The 13,902-nt window shown below is 41.5% G+C and overlaps 1 protein-coding gene and 1 long non-coding RNA gene across 2 annotated transcripts in view; one reads left to right on the forward strand and one right to left on the reverse strand.

Moving 5' to 3' along the window:
- The window catches only part of TATDN1 (TatD DNase domain containing 1), a 195,367-nt gene that overhangs the window by 72,218 nt on the left and 109,247 nt on the right, over nt 1–13,902 (forward strand). The window lies entirely within an intron of this gene.
- LOC146830811 (uncharacterized) overlaps nt 13,796–13,902 on the reverse strand; it is a 90,386-nt gene continuing 90,279 nt past the window's right edge. The window contains exon 3 of the long non-coding RNA XR_014961484.1: nt 13,796–13,835. This is a non-coding gene — a long non-coding RNA (uncharacterized LOC146830811). The remainder of the gene's footprint in view (nt 13,836–13,902) is intronic.

Below are 13,902 nucleotides of genomic sequence, written 5' to 3' on the forward strand. Positions count from 1 at the left end.
CACGCTCTTTGGTTGTCGCCTTTAAAAAGCAGACATCTGAAAAGGAGTAATGCAACAAAAAAGTGCACTGAATAGTATAAAGTGCCCCTTTAGCGAACGAAGTAGAGTCACACTTCTATTTCTTCTTTCCCCAGTGCCAAAAGGAGGACCCTTGAATGCCACTTTGTTGTTCTATGTTGTTTCGTATTTACCTGACTTTCTGTCACCCTCACTTAAATATATATATAATATTCGAAGCGTAAGTGGGAATCTACCACTTATGCCCACCACCCTTCGTGCCTCCCGTTCACCTCTTCATTCATAAAAATATGTTTGGCCTCTCCCTTCATCCTCAAGCTAGGTAGAACAACAGCGCTGTCACATGCGTAGCTGTGAAGCGGTCAGGCTAACAGCATCATAGATGAGTAAGGCCACACTGCCTCTGCTGTCATCTGGTGTCGACAGGACCGAAGGAGGCAAGGAAGTGTTTTGTGGAAGTAATGGTGCGAAGAGTGGAGGGTGTGCAATGTCTGCTTCTCCTTGGTTTCTCTCTGCTCTTTGAAGATCCCAAGGACCGTTTGGATGCACCGCACTACAACATCCGCTTCTCCATCATTTTGCTAATGAAACAAGCACACTAGAGGAGATCTTGTCAATAGGAGTCTCCTTTCCTCCACTTCCCATTGGTCTTAACACTTCCAGAGGAGACAACTGAGGGCTTTGTGATATTATTCCAGCGAATAATCAGTAAGTATGGTTGTACACTGGTGTGACATCACAGTAGTTGACAGCAGTTGCCTAAAGTTTTGACTGTGCCCCTCCAAAGCACCTAGAAGTGGTGCGGCTAGCACAGTTACCATTAAGACCTGCTATGTCAGTGCATGTCTCCAGAGGTAGGTAAACTTCCACCTCTTTGCAAAGTCCTCTGCCCTCTTTCCTAGTCACAGTGAGCCATGAAGTTCGCCTCTATCATTGACGTGTAGCAAATCAGTATGTTCATGCTTGTCTGTTGCCATTTCAATATTTACCGTTAATTATGACCACCATCTCCAAATGAAAGCTTTTGTTAGGTAAATCTAATTAGGATGGCTGTAGCTGTAGAAACACTTCCAATGTTTAGAAAGAAGCACTATCTTGTTCTACATTTATGGGGGATGCTACTGCTTTGGTTCATTCATTGTCTTGTATAAAATGCTATTGAAGTGGTTGGTCAGTATTTCCCACCTTAAATATTTGTAGATAAAAAGTTGTTACTGTGGTGCAGTGTTACCTCTGCTATTATAGTTTAATCTCTCATTCTTAAGGGTGAGGAAGTTACAAGTGTCTCCCTTTCTGTATTGATCTAATTTGAATCAACATGAATTTCACCAAGAGTGATGATGGGTAGGGGGGATCTTCTCCATTTGCCATGTTGTCAATGACCTTTGACGTAATTGCTTACAGCAACTTGCAGCAGTGACTGAGGTTTGTTGCTGGGATTAGGGACTCCTCCACCTGATAGTGGAGTGCTTCTCTTCCTTTCTAACTCGAGTGCTTATAGGAGAATGGCTCTTGTGTGTGCTGGTTGAATGCATCCTCCCGCCGCCTAGCTGTTTAAAAGAAAAAAGAGACTCTAAGGAAAAGTGCTGCAGTTGAGATTAAAGGATTTCTCTTTGACATACACTCAGTAAAGAAATAAGTTGGGCAGTTCCCGGATCACACCCCCACAGGCTGGGTTGGACTGGGACAGAAAATACACCCGGGCACCAAAATAAACGTGGGCCCCATTAGTGAATTAGATATCTAAAAAAGTGCAAATTGGAGCATTTTTTAATTTGTAAAGACAAAGCGGTTAGGCGTTTTGCATGGTATGGAATAGTGCATAGATTTGTGCTTGCTCCAAGTCATATTTGTGCTAATATCAGGGAAGCCACCAGTAAAGCAAGCATTGGCAAAGCCAGTCAGTGTGGCCTTTCACATAGCTACAGTAACTCAAGTAAAGCGGGGGCCAAAAAAAAGGGGAGAGGCAGGGTGAATGTGGGTTTCCCATGCATTTCCCATAGGGATTTTGAACACGTCTACAGCACGAACTACTGGACGAAATTGCACCAAATTTGGCTGAGAGGTAGGTTGGTCCAGGAAGAGCCCTTTTTGGTGTAAATCACTTCAGTAGTTGCGGAGTTATTAAAGGAAAACCAACATTGTATATCCAGGGACACGGACACTCTGTGGATCCCCTACCGTGGATCTGCGAAGTCACGAGCCACCAACAATATCACGATTAGTTAACCACAACCTGACCGGGAGGTTGCGGACACCATTTTAAGTATCGGGGCAAAGCCCCTGGGTCTTAAAATCTTTCTGGAAAATTATTGAAGTGGTCGGGGTAGAGGTACCCTGGCCCCATGGGTGTGTTAGAGGAGTGTTAGAGGTACCTATGCTGGGTACAAAATTGAGATATATCAGGGTTTTTTTCCACTTCGGGAATCCGCGGATCCCTGCGAGGCTCAGCACGGCCCCACCATGTAAATCTGTGATAGAGTTGCACATTTTGATGCACTTTGGGGAAAAACACTTTCAGACCCACTCAGACACCCACACAGGTACTCTCAAGCCCATATACAGACCCGCACAGGCAGTCATGCACCCACTCACATACCTATGCAGGCATTCACACACCCAATCACAGAGCCATGCAGCTACATTTAGACCCACTCACAAACTCACATAGGCACTCACACACCTACTCACAGACCTATGCAGGTATTGACACTCCCACTCGCCTACCCATGTAGGCACTCATACACCCAGTCACAGACCCACACAAACACTCATACACTCACAGACCCACACAGACACCCACTCACAAACTCACTCAGACACTCCCACTCACAGACCCTCACATACTCTTTCATAGACCTACACAGCCATTAAAAATACCCACTCAAAGATCCATGCAGGCACTCACAGACCCACCCAAACACCCATGTAGGCACTCACACAGCCACTCACAGACCCACTCAGACGCCCAATCACAGACCCACTCAGACACTCACAAATCCATTCACAGACCCACTCAGGTATTCACCTACCCAGTGACAGACCCACACAGAAATTCACACACCCTCTCACAGACGCACTATAACACACTCAGATCCACTCACATATTGATGCAGCTACTTAGACATTCAGCATAACACTGTTACAACTTCTCAAACACCCATACACATACTGATACAGCCACTAACACACCCAGGCACACACTAATACATACACTAACACACCCACATTGTTACAGACACTGTCACTGCCAGGCACACACCGATATAGCCACCGACACAGTCAGGCACACACAGACACAGTGACTAACACACCCAGGCACACACTCATACCCAATAACACATTCACTCACACATCAACAGAACCACTTACACACCCAGGGACATACTAATACATTGTTGCAGACACCGATACAACCATTGACACACCCAGGCACACACCAATGCAGCCACTGACACACCCAGTCTCACACCAGTACAGTCACTGACACATTAACAGCACAGAGTTAGCTCTTTGTTTGACCGGATGGTGGTTCTAAAAATAATATATTTTTTGTAGAAGGTATTTTTAACAGTTTTTAGTTTTTTTTCTTGTTTTGTTTTCTTCAACAAAAAGTAAACATGGTACTAAAAGAGTATGGTAAGGAAATGCAAAGAAGCAATTGGCTTCAGTGTTCAAGAAACATTAACTGGCAACTGGAAGCAAAAAACAAAAAAACTAAAAGCAATACTTCTTCACTGTATCCAAGAATCCACCCACAGAAAACATGTTTACAGTGACAAGCATGTGGCATTTCGCACAGTGAGTAACCATCTCAGGTAATTCTTCACAGGCAGCTGGTTTAGTAATGCCTGCAGCTGATGATGATTCTCCAAAGTGTGCTGTAGAGGTGGATTGTCCTGCTTCACGTGCTTTCTCCCGCATCATCCGGTTGTAGACCCCTTCATGAATTGTTTTTAAATGTTTCCACATGGAACTTGTCCCTTGTGAATACTTTTTTGTAGTGCCCTTGAATAACTGCTTGCCGCAAATACTGCACTGCACATAATTAGCAGCAACCTTCTTTTCCTTGGAAGGTATTGAAAAATGCTTCCAGGCATCAATTTGTTTTCTTGCTGGTGGTGTATCCTCCTCATCCTCAACAGGTTTTGGACAGAAAATAAGGCTTCTGCCATTCTATCAAATTATTCACAAAAGTGAACAAAAAATAGAGTACCAATGCTTCTGACTCCTCTTTCTACTGAGTTCAGTGTAGAAATAACTGTTTTTGGGTGTGGTTTTACATGTACATGCGTTGGGTCCAATTGTGCCCAATCAAAAGACAAGGTTTGGATGTGTCATCGAGCGAATTCGCGATTTCAGTCTGTAGATTCGCGAAGTTGCGAAACGCGTAAAACAAGTAATTTCTAGGAAAACAGATATAGGGTGCCATATATATAAATATGTTCACACTGATGTTATTATTGAAATAGAAGGATGGACATATTTAAAATAATTTTTTTAAATGTTGCCAAATCGCAAATTTGTGGATTCACTGCACTCATGTGATTGGAATCAATAAACATAGAGTACCTGAGTCCTGTCTATGGTTTTGGACCCACAGAGGTACCACGGTACCAAAACATAATATTTAAAAAAAAAAATCTTGTTCAATTGCATTTACAAAAACATTATATATTTTACGTTAAGTATATATCTGGTTTTTACCTTTTAAAATGTATATTTATTTTTTAAAAGTCTACAGTTAAAAAAAATATATTGCTAAATTAAAAAGCAAAATAAATTGTAGTATACTTAGTACTAAAAATAAACCGCAGACATTAACTAAAAAAAAAACTAAACATTACAGGGACATAATTCTTTGAAAATAGAATTTGAAAACCTTTAGAAATTCACTGAAAAAACAAAGGTTACAGAAAGCCATAGAAATTCAGCAGTTATAATTGCCTTAGCTAACTATAAGTTACGCGCCCGCAATGCACTGCTTATGACCTCACATATAACATCACTCATGACATGGTAGTGACATCACTCATGACATCATCAAGTGAGTGTGAGGTGAGTATTTTCTAAAAGTTTATGAGTGTTAAACATATATACTTAAGGTACCACAAAAGGAAACTATAACAGCTGAATTTCAATGGTTTTGTGCATGTATAATGTTTTAAATATAACATCCCTGTAACCTGTTTTCTTCAGTGTGTGTGTGTGTGTACATATATATATATATATGTGTGTGTGTGTGTATGTATATATATATATATATATATATATATATTGTCATTCGTTTCCCCACAGGGTTGGTTTCTCGCGCACTCACGGAAGGAACACGGCGTCACCAATTCTTTTCGTCAAATTTCTTTTATTACAGCATGCCAGTTAAAGAACTCTACGCGTTTCAGTCCCAGCAGGGACCTTGTTCACGAGACTGGTATGTACTGAAACTTTTTTTTTGCTTTAAATCCACATCTAAAATAAAACGTGACATCACTTCCTTTTGGGAGCAACAGGGCATTATGGTAATGGTAGTCCGTGCGTTTCTGCCTTGGTAATTTACTCAACTGCGTGTTTATATTATTACTAGTCAGTTTGGACAGTCAGCCTCGACTCCGGTATTCTATTGGTTGCAATAATGTACAATGTGGGCTGCAATTATGATTGTAATTTACATATTAACACCCAACATGCGATGGATATCGTAACTATACCCTGGTGTGTCTATATGAATTGCAACAGTGAGTCGTGACTGTCTATGGCCCTCTGGTGGGCCCTCAATTCTCGTAATTCGATCATTGTTGATTGATTCAACCATCATATCTTGACCATGTTAGATATATCATAATTATCAAATGCCCTCCAGTGGGCCCTCATATTAGACATGTTCTAATTATCAATTGCCCTCCAATGGGCCCTCATTTCTCATAAGTTTCACTGTCCCCAATGTGCCCCTAATCCCACCCAAAGATAGATTAACATATAAAAACACAAAATACTGACAGTCAAAGATAATGTCACTCATTGCACTAAACTAGAACTTGAAGTAGGTTGTATGTTATTGAGCAGTTTATAGGTGATAATGGAGTTCTTCGTCTTGATTTAGACCATCAAGGGTCAAGGTTCTGAAATTCAAAATGTGTTTCGATTCCTTTTGCCTCAAAATCTTTTCTCGATCTCCTCCTCTGGGGTGTGTTCCCACCGCTTCAATGGCATAGAATTTGAGATCTTTCCAATTTCCCTTGTGTTCCTTTTCCATGTGTTTGGCCACCGCGTTACTCCTGTCGGTGTTTATTGTGGCCCGTACATGTTCCAAAATGCGCTTTTTCAATTCGCATTTTGTGCTTCCCACATATTTCATTGAGCAGGGGCATTCAATTATATAGATCACAAATTGGCTTTTACAATTGATTAGCTGTTGGATCTTCCACATACGTTTGTTAGCCATAAGTACTTCCTTGGTGTTTTGGGCGATTGCGCAAACTTTGCAACATGTACATTTGAAGAACCCTTTAGGTTTGAGCCAAGTGTCTTGTTTCTTCTGATTCTTGAAATGACTGTGGACCAATTGATCCCTTAGATTTTTCGCCCTACAGCTCCAAGACGATTCAAGCCTCTCTACAAAGGACCACGACCATCAACAGAATGGATCTGTTAAAAGAAAAACAAAAAGAAACAAATGAAGAAAACAAAATAAGGTTCATAACAACTCACTCCACGGAGAATGCACAATTGATGAAAATACTACGCAGAAATTGGCACATTCTGCGTATGGATGCAACCACATCAACAATAATGGGGAATCACCCCAACATAACGTACAGACGGGCGAAAAATCTAAGGGATCAATTGGTCCACAGTCATTTCAATAATCAGAAGAAACAAGACACTTGGCTCAAACCTAAAGGGTTCTTCAAATGTACATGTTGCAAAGTTTGCGCAATCGCCCAAAACACCAAGGAAGTACTTATGGCTAACAAACGTATGTGGAAGATCCAACAGCTAATCAATTGTAAAAGCCAATTTGTGATCTATATAATTGAATGCCCCTTCTCAATGAAATATGTGGGAAGCACAAAATGCGAATTGAAAAAGCGCATTTTGGAACATGTATGGGCCACAATAAACACCGACAGGAGTAACGCGGTGGCCAAACACATGGAAAAGGAACACAAGGGAAATTGGAAAGATCTCAAATTCTATGCCATTGAAGCGGTGGGAACACACCCCAGAGGAGGAGATCGAGAAAAGATTTTGAGGCAAAAGGAATCGAAACACATTTTGAATTTCAGAACCTTGACCCCTGATGGTCTAAATCAAGACGAAGAACTCCATTATCACCTATAAACTGCTCAATAACATACAAACTACTTCAAGTTCTAGTTTAGTGCGATGAGTGACATTATCTTTGACTGTCAGTATTTTGTGTTTTTATATGTTAATCTATCTTTGGGTGGGATTAGGGGCACATTGGGGACAGTGAAATTTATGAGAAATGAGGGCCCACTGGAGGGCATTTGATAATTAGAACATGTCTAATATGAGGGCCCACTGGAGGGCATTTGATAATTATGATATATCTAACATGGTCAAGATATGATGGTTGAATCAATCAACAATGATCGAATTACGAGAATTGAGGGCCCACCAGAGGGCCATAGACAGTCACGACTCACTGTTGCAATTCATATAGACACACCAGCGTATAGTTACGATATTCATCGCATGTTGGGTGTTAATATGTAAATTACAATCATAATTGCAGCCCACATTGTACATTGTACATTATTGCAACCAATAGAATACCAGAGTCGAGGCTGACTGTCCAAACTGACTAGTAATACTATAAACACGCAGTTGAGTAAATTACCAAGGCAGAAACGCACGGACTACCATTACCATAATGCCCTGTTGCTCCCAAAAGGAAGTGATGTCACGTTTTATTTTAGATGTGGATTTAAAGCAAAAAAAAGTTTCAGTACATACCAGTCTCGTGAACAAGGTCCCTGCTGGGACTGAAACGCGTAGAGTTCTTTAACTGGCATGCTGTAATAAAAGAAATTTGACGAAAAGAATTGGTGACGCCGTGTTCCTTCCGTGAGTGCGCGAGAAACCAACCCTGTGGGGAAACGAATGACAATTGATTACGGCTTGACCCTGCCGTCTCTTGAACGCACCGCTCCAGAGCGCCCAAGATTTCTCGGGTGGGTCGTGCTGTAGAAATATATATATATATATATATATATATATATATATATATTACCTACTGGCGGTCGCCAGTAGGTAGTTATAGTTAGGACCCCTTTTCCATAGGAAAACCTCAACATTCTATTTTGAATAACTTTGGCGCCGGTCGATGAATCCTCGCGAATTTCTCAAAATAGGTGGGGCGCTACGCTCCGCTCCTACCCTGAAAGTCTCGGGGGGATTCGTCAAGCGGGGGCTGAGATAAAAGGGGGGTCCCAAGACGCGTTTTTCCCATGCATTTTTCCATAGGACCTTTAGAACGAGCTACAGCCCGAACGGCTGAACAGAATTACTAGAAATTTGGCAGAGAGGTAGTCCCTAGGTCAAGGAAGTGCCTTTTGTAGGTTTGGTGTAAATCTGTTCAGTAGATTCTGAGAAAATAGCCTTTAAATCAATATATATATCTGAGCCCGCTTACGGTACGCTTACCGTACGCTTACCGTAAGCGTACGGTGGCGTGCGCGAGCGCGATTCTGATTGGCTCTTAGATCTTAGTAAACATTCGAATCGGCCGAAACCAGGAAGCGGCGGCCGCCATTTTGTCTCTCGCACTGAGTGTTGTTTATCAAACAAGATGGCCAAAAACATGTTACGGGGCTGTTTTGACAACTCCCTCCCACATAGTCATGTTGAGGGAGTCCCCAAACATCCCCCAAGAGCAAAAACGGTTTTATTTTTTTTTCGGCAATTTCGCCGAGTACGCTTACCGTAAGCGTACGGTAAAAAAAAAAAAAACACTATCCACACTTACCCCACCCCCTGTGCTTTTGGTGGCCGTAGGCCACCAAATGTACAGGGCTTATTAATAGGTAAAAAAAACTAAATTTTGGCAACATGAAATTATAAAATCGAAATAAAAAAAACACTATCCACATTGACCCCACCCCCTGTGCTTTTGGTGGCCGAAGGCCACCAAATGTACAGGGCTTATTAAAGTTGATAAAAACCGTGCACGGAACGAACTGCGTTAAGTGGGCGCGCACGCCTCGAATGGCGTAAAGTAACTTAGCATTTAAAAAAACGTACAAATTCACTGAAAAAACCATAGGTTTCACACACGTTATAGTTAGGAATTAGCATTTAAAAAACCTTGCAAATTCACTGAAAAAACCATAGGTTTCACACATGTTATAGTTAGCGGAAATTTTACTGATAAAAAACCAGTGAAATTGCCCCGTTATAGTTAGTGCTGGCAACTATAACTCACGCGACCGCAATCTTCTGCTGATGACATATGTGTCTTTATGAAAAAAAAATATTTGTAATATATGTATAGCTAAACATGTATGGAAGAAGACATGGGCAAATAAGTGTCTAAATACAGTATTAGCATCAGCAGAGGATTGCGGTCGCGTGAGTTATAGTTGCCAGCACTAACTATAACGGGGCAATTTTACTGGTTTTTTATCAGTAAAATTTCCGCTAACTATAACATGTGTGAAACCTATGGTTTTTTCAGTGAATATATATATATACACATACATACTACATACATACAAAAAGAGCCAATGGTTGAAGTATTGTTATAGTTAGGTAAAATGTTCAATAACAACGTAGAGTTTTAAACTCTAAAAACCCCAGATTTTCACTAGTTACAAGTATAGTTATATTAAGTAGCTATAACTCATGCCCTAAGGTAACTATACCTCGTGCCCCTGCCATGCACAGTTTTCTCATCAATAATTTGATTGGAAATGTTGCATTGATATTATCAATGATGTTATAGCAGATTTCATGAATGAAGTAATATGTGGGGTAATTAGCAGTGCATGGTGCATAGAGGGTTGGGGAGGAGAGCAATGCGCCCCTCCCTTTTCTATTTGGCCCAGGGGATTAGATCCCCAGGACCCTTTCAGACTCGGGAGAAGGGGGCATGCACCCACTCTGCTTTCTTTTTATGTCGGGCCAGGGGGGTGGAGTCACTGGGGCCTCCCAAAGGCTTGTGGAGGGGGGCATATGCCCTCCTCCCCTAAATAAGATTTTCTGCTGAAACCCCCACCCCTCCACTCAGCAAGGGTCCCTCTAAGGAAATCTTTTTTTTCAGTATGTGCCTGCGTTTTTTCATTTAAAATTTTTGCTGCAAATTTGTGGATCCTCTGCAAAGGCACAGCAAAATTAAAAGTCCTGAGTTCTAAGATGGCTGCCGCCACTTCCTTGTTGATGTGATGTCAGCCAGTCAGATCTCAGCTTGAGGTCTATCTGTCCCACTGATCTTCCACAGCGTGAAAAATACCAAGTGTTTGAGCGTTAATTTCTCAAAAACTACTGAACAGATTTACACCAATTCATAAAAAGCACTTTTTCTGGACGAAGATTAAGCTTTCTGCCAAATTTAGTGTAATTCTGTTTATCAGTTTTTGCAGTATTGCTGTTCAATGTTCCTATGGAAAATGAATGGAGAAAATGCTTTTCGGGACCCCCCTTTTTTCTTGGACCAGGTCTTGACTGTCCCTCCAAAACTTTCCAGGAACTCGCTGAGGTGGATGAGTCTTTAGTGTGGGAAGTTTTGTGAAGATTCGTCAAACGGTGCACAAGTTATTAGGAAAACAAAAAATGCTTTTCCTATGGAAATGCAGGCCTAACTACAACTACCTAGTGGCGATATATATATTCAAACCTGCAAATCCTCAAGTCCAAAATCCAAAATTCCTGCCCAGAGCTGCAGTTCCTCTAGGGGGGAGTCAAATGCGAAAGGTTTGACATTCTTAAATGAAGCTGCAGTTTCACTAGTGGTTACTAGATATCACTCACAAATCAAATGCAAAAGCATTGAAATTCTTACACAGAGCTGCAGTCCTACTAGTCGTTTTTAGGTGTCCCTCAAGTCAATTGCAAAGGCATTGATATTCTTTCGTGAAGGTGCAGTTCCACTAGGTACGATTAGGTGTCCAACACAAGTCAAATGCAAAAAGATTGACATTCTTACATCAAGCCACAGTTCCACTAGTTTTCCTCAAAAGTCGAATGCAAAAGCATTGAAATTCTTTCATGAAGCTGCAGTTCCGTTTCTAGGCGTCACTTTCTAGTCAAAAGCATTGAAATTCTTACATGAGGCTGCAGTTCCTATAGTCGTCAGTAAGTGTTGCTCAAAATTCTAATGCAAAACCATTAACATTTTTTCATGAAGCTGTGTTCCACAAGTCATTACTAGGTGTTCCTTTCGAGTCTAATGTAAAGCGTTGACATTTTTTATGGAGATGCAGTTCCACTAGTCATTACTAGGTGTCTGTATTGAGTCAGATGTTAAAGCATTGACATTCTAACTTTCAGCTGCAGTTCCACCAGAGGTTACAAGGTGTCCCGCAACTCAAATACATTGCTGTTATTTTTTTGAACTTGCAGTTCCTTAAGTGGTTACTAGGTGTCCCTCAAAGGTGTATCTAAACTGGAGGAATGATGTTGGTATAGAGCATGGTGGCTACTACATCAATGACATTTCTGTAGTGCAATTACCTGACAGAAGCAGTTCAGGAACCAAGGGTTGACTCAATCAGCTCTGAACACCGAACACCTGGGTGGGTAAATAACAATATCTAGCACCCGGACTGAAGTGCACAGGCCTACTTTCATTAGCAAAAAGGTAAGAATTAGTAATGCAGTGAAATCCTGTACAGAGGTGGTGTGATGTGACCTTCGGAACTTGATCCAGTTCCTGCACCTAGGCAGGTGGTGAAAAATCTCAGAGTGAAAATAGATCAAACACTGCCCATGAAAGATGAAGTCAGTGGTACATGTGGTATCTGTTTTGCCACAATGAGGCTCCTAAAAAAGGTTTTTCTTTGGCTCCCGGACACCTAATCCAGTCTCTTATAACCAGCCGCCTGGTCTATGGGAATGCTCTACTGGTAGCAGCAAATGACGCCTTGCTGGCCAGCCTTCAGGTAGTACAGAACAGAGTGGCATGGCTGATTTGCAATTTACCGGCATGGCCGTCTTCTACCGCAATTTTAAGAAAATTGCACTGGTTGTCTATTAGAAAGCGAGCTGTTTTTAAACTCTGTTGTCTGCTGTATAAGGCCCTTCACAAAGCTCTTCCCATCTATCTGCACTAACGACTTCGCTATTATCACCCCTCCAGACAGCTAAGGTCCTCAAACAAAGCACTTTTGCAGACCCCACGCATTCGCACCTCAATTGAGAGCAGATTGTTTCGTACATGGCCCCATACCATTGGAACAAAACTCTCCCTTCATCTTAATACCTGCCTGAATTTAAATTTTAAGAAGATGTTAAAAACTTGGTTGTTTAGAATGTCTCAGCTTGCCTGAACAGCACAGTGTCAAAATACTCCTTCGGAAATTAGTTGAGCGCTATATCAAGAAACAGAAATGAATAAAAGCATCAAGACAGAGGGAGAAGTAAGGACAAGGGCCACCAGTTGGCTCCCATCTGAGTGGCCACTAGCCTACCTCTTCTTGCCTGTTAACATGGTACTTCTATGAAAGTTATCCAGTTGTTATAATCCTCATAGCAGTTAGGCACACTGGGTGGAGCACAGAGTGCCTTTCGAAATAACAATTGTACATTTGGTGGGTGTCTAGACAACTGATGCACATCAGGAGCAGCATAAAGAAAGAGATTGCCGCCAATAACATGAGCTGGGCATAGAGTGTCTGTGTTCTTTGTGGACATTAGTCAAAATCCTCTGCACTGAACTGTGGAGCAAAATCAGAGGATGTGACGCGGCAGTGATTGGCTCTCAGTGGTAAAAGCAGTACCTCAGTGGAATCATCATGCTCAGGACCTTCACCATTGCCAGAGTACCTAAACAGAGAGCCGGAGCTGGAGACCCCGGCCAAAGCTGTATTGTCTAAAACTGAGAAAGTAAAATAAAATGTGCGCCTGAAAGAGACTCTGCTGATTAATGGGTCAACAATACAACATTCACAGCAGTATCTCTTTTACCTATTGTAAATCAACCAGAATAAAATCTGTTCATCAGATGTGGCTACCTTTCTCCTCCTCTCCAGTCTCACATTCTGTAAAAGTTCATATAAGGCCCAGTTATAAGCTGGTGCAGCTATTTGTTGAAGGCAGGTTTCAGTCTGCTGACCAGTGCAACATTGGCGAGCATCTCGATCTTAGATGACTAAAGGAGAGAGTCTGATGAGGACTACTAATCCTACTGGACGTACTTGTTCCTTTTGACAGCATCAGTCATGATATCCTTCTCGTGCATCCCCATAAGATCAGGGGTCTGTAGCTCTGTTGCATGTAGACATTTGCATAAGGTCATGAGCCCCCACTTTCCATTCACAACCCGCTTAGTGATTTGCTGAGGTTTACAATAGTCCGCAATGCCACCTATCTTCATTAACCTTTACCTTAACCCACTCGCCACTCTTATTCACAGTCTCTGCATTAAAAAAGATGCTGTCGCGATTTAGGTTGTTTAACAGATATCCCTGGAGCCTTACATTTACTTTTTATTCATGACAGAGGGAAGCACAAAAGTGTCTCAAAACAAATCCCATCTTTAGGACTCCAATACTTAGAACAATCTCATCACCAGTCAAAATAGTAAAAAATGCAATGACCTTATATTGTGACTCCTATTCAGTAAAGCTCCAACACACCTGGAAAAGATTTATTAAAAATGAAAAATTAATATCGTAAAGTGGCATGTTCACTGTTAACATGCAA

The sequence above is a fragment of the Triturus cristatus genome, chromosome 5_1, assembly GCF_964204655.1.
Source record: "Triturus cristatus chromosome 5_1, aTriCri1.1, whole genome shotgun sequence".
NCBI lineage: Eukaryota > Metazoa > Chordata > Amphibia > Caudata > Salamandridae > Triturus > Triturus cristatus.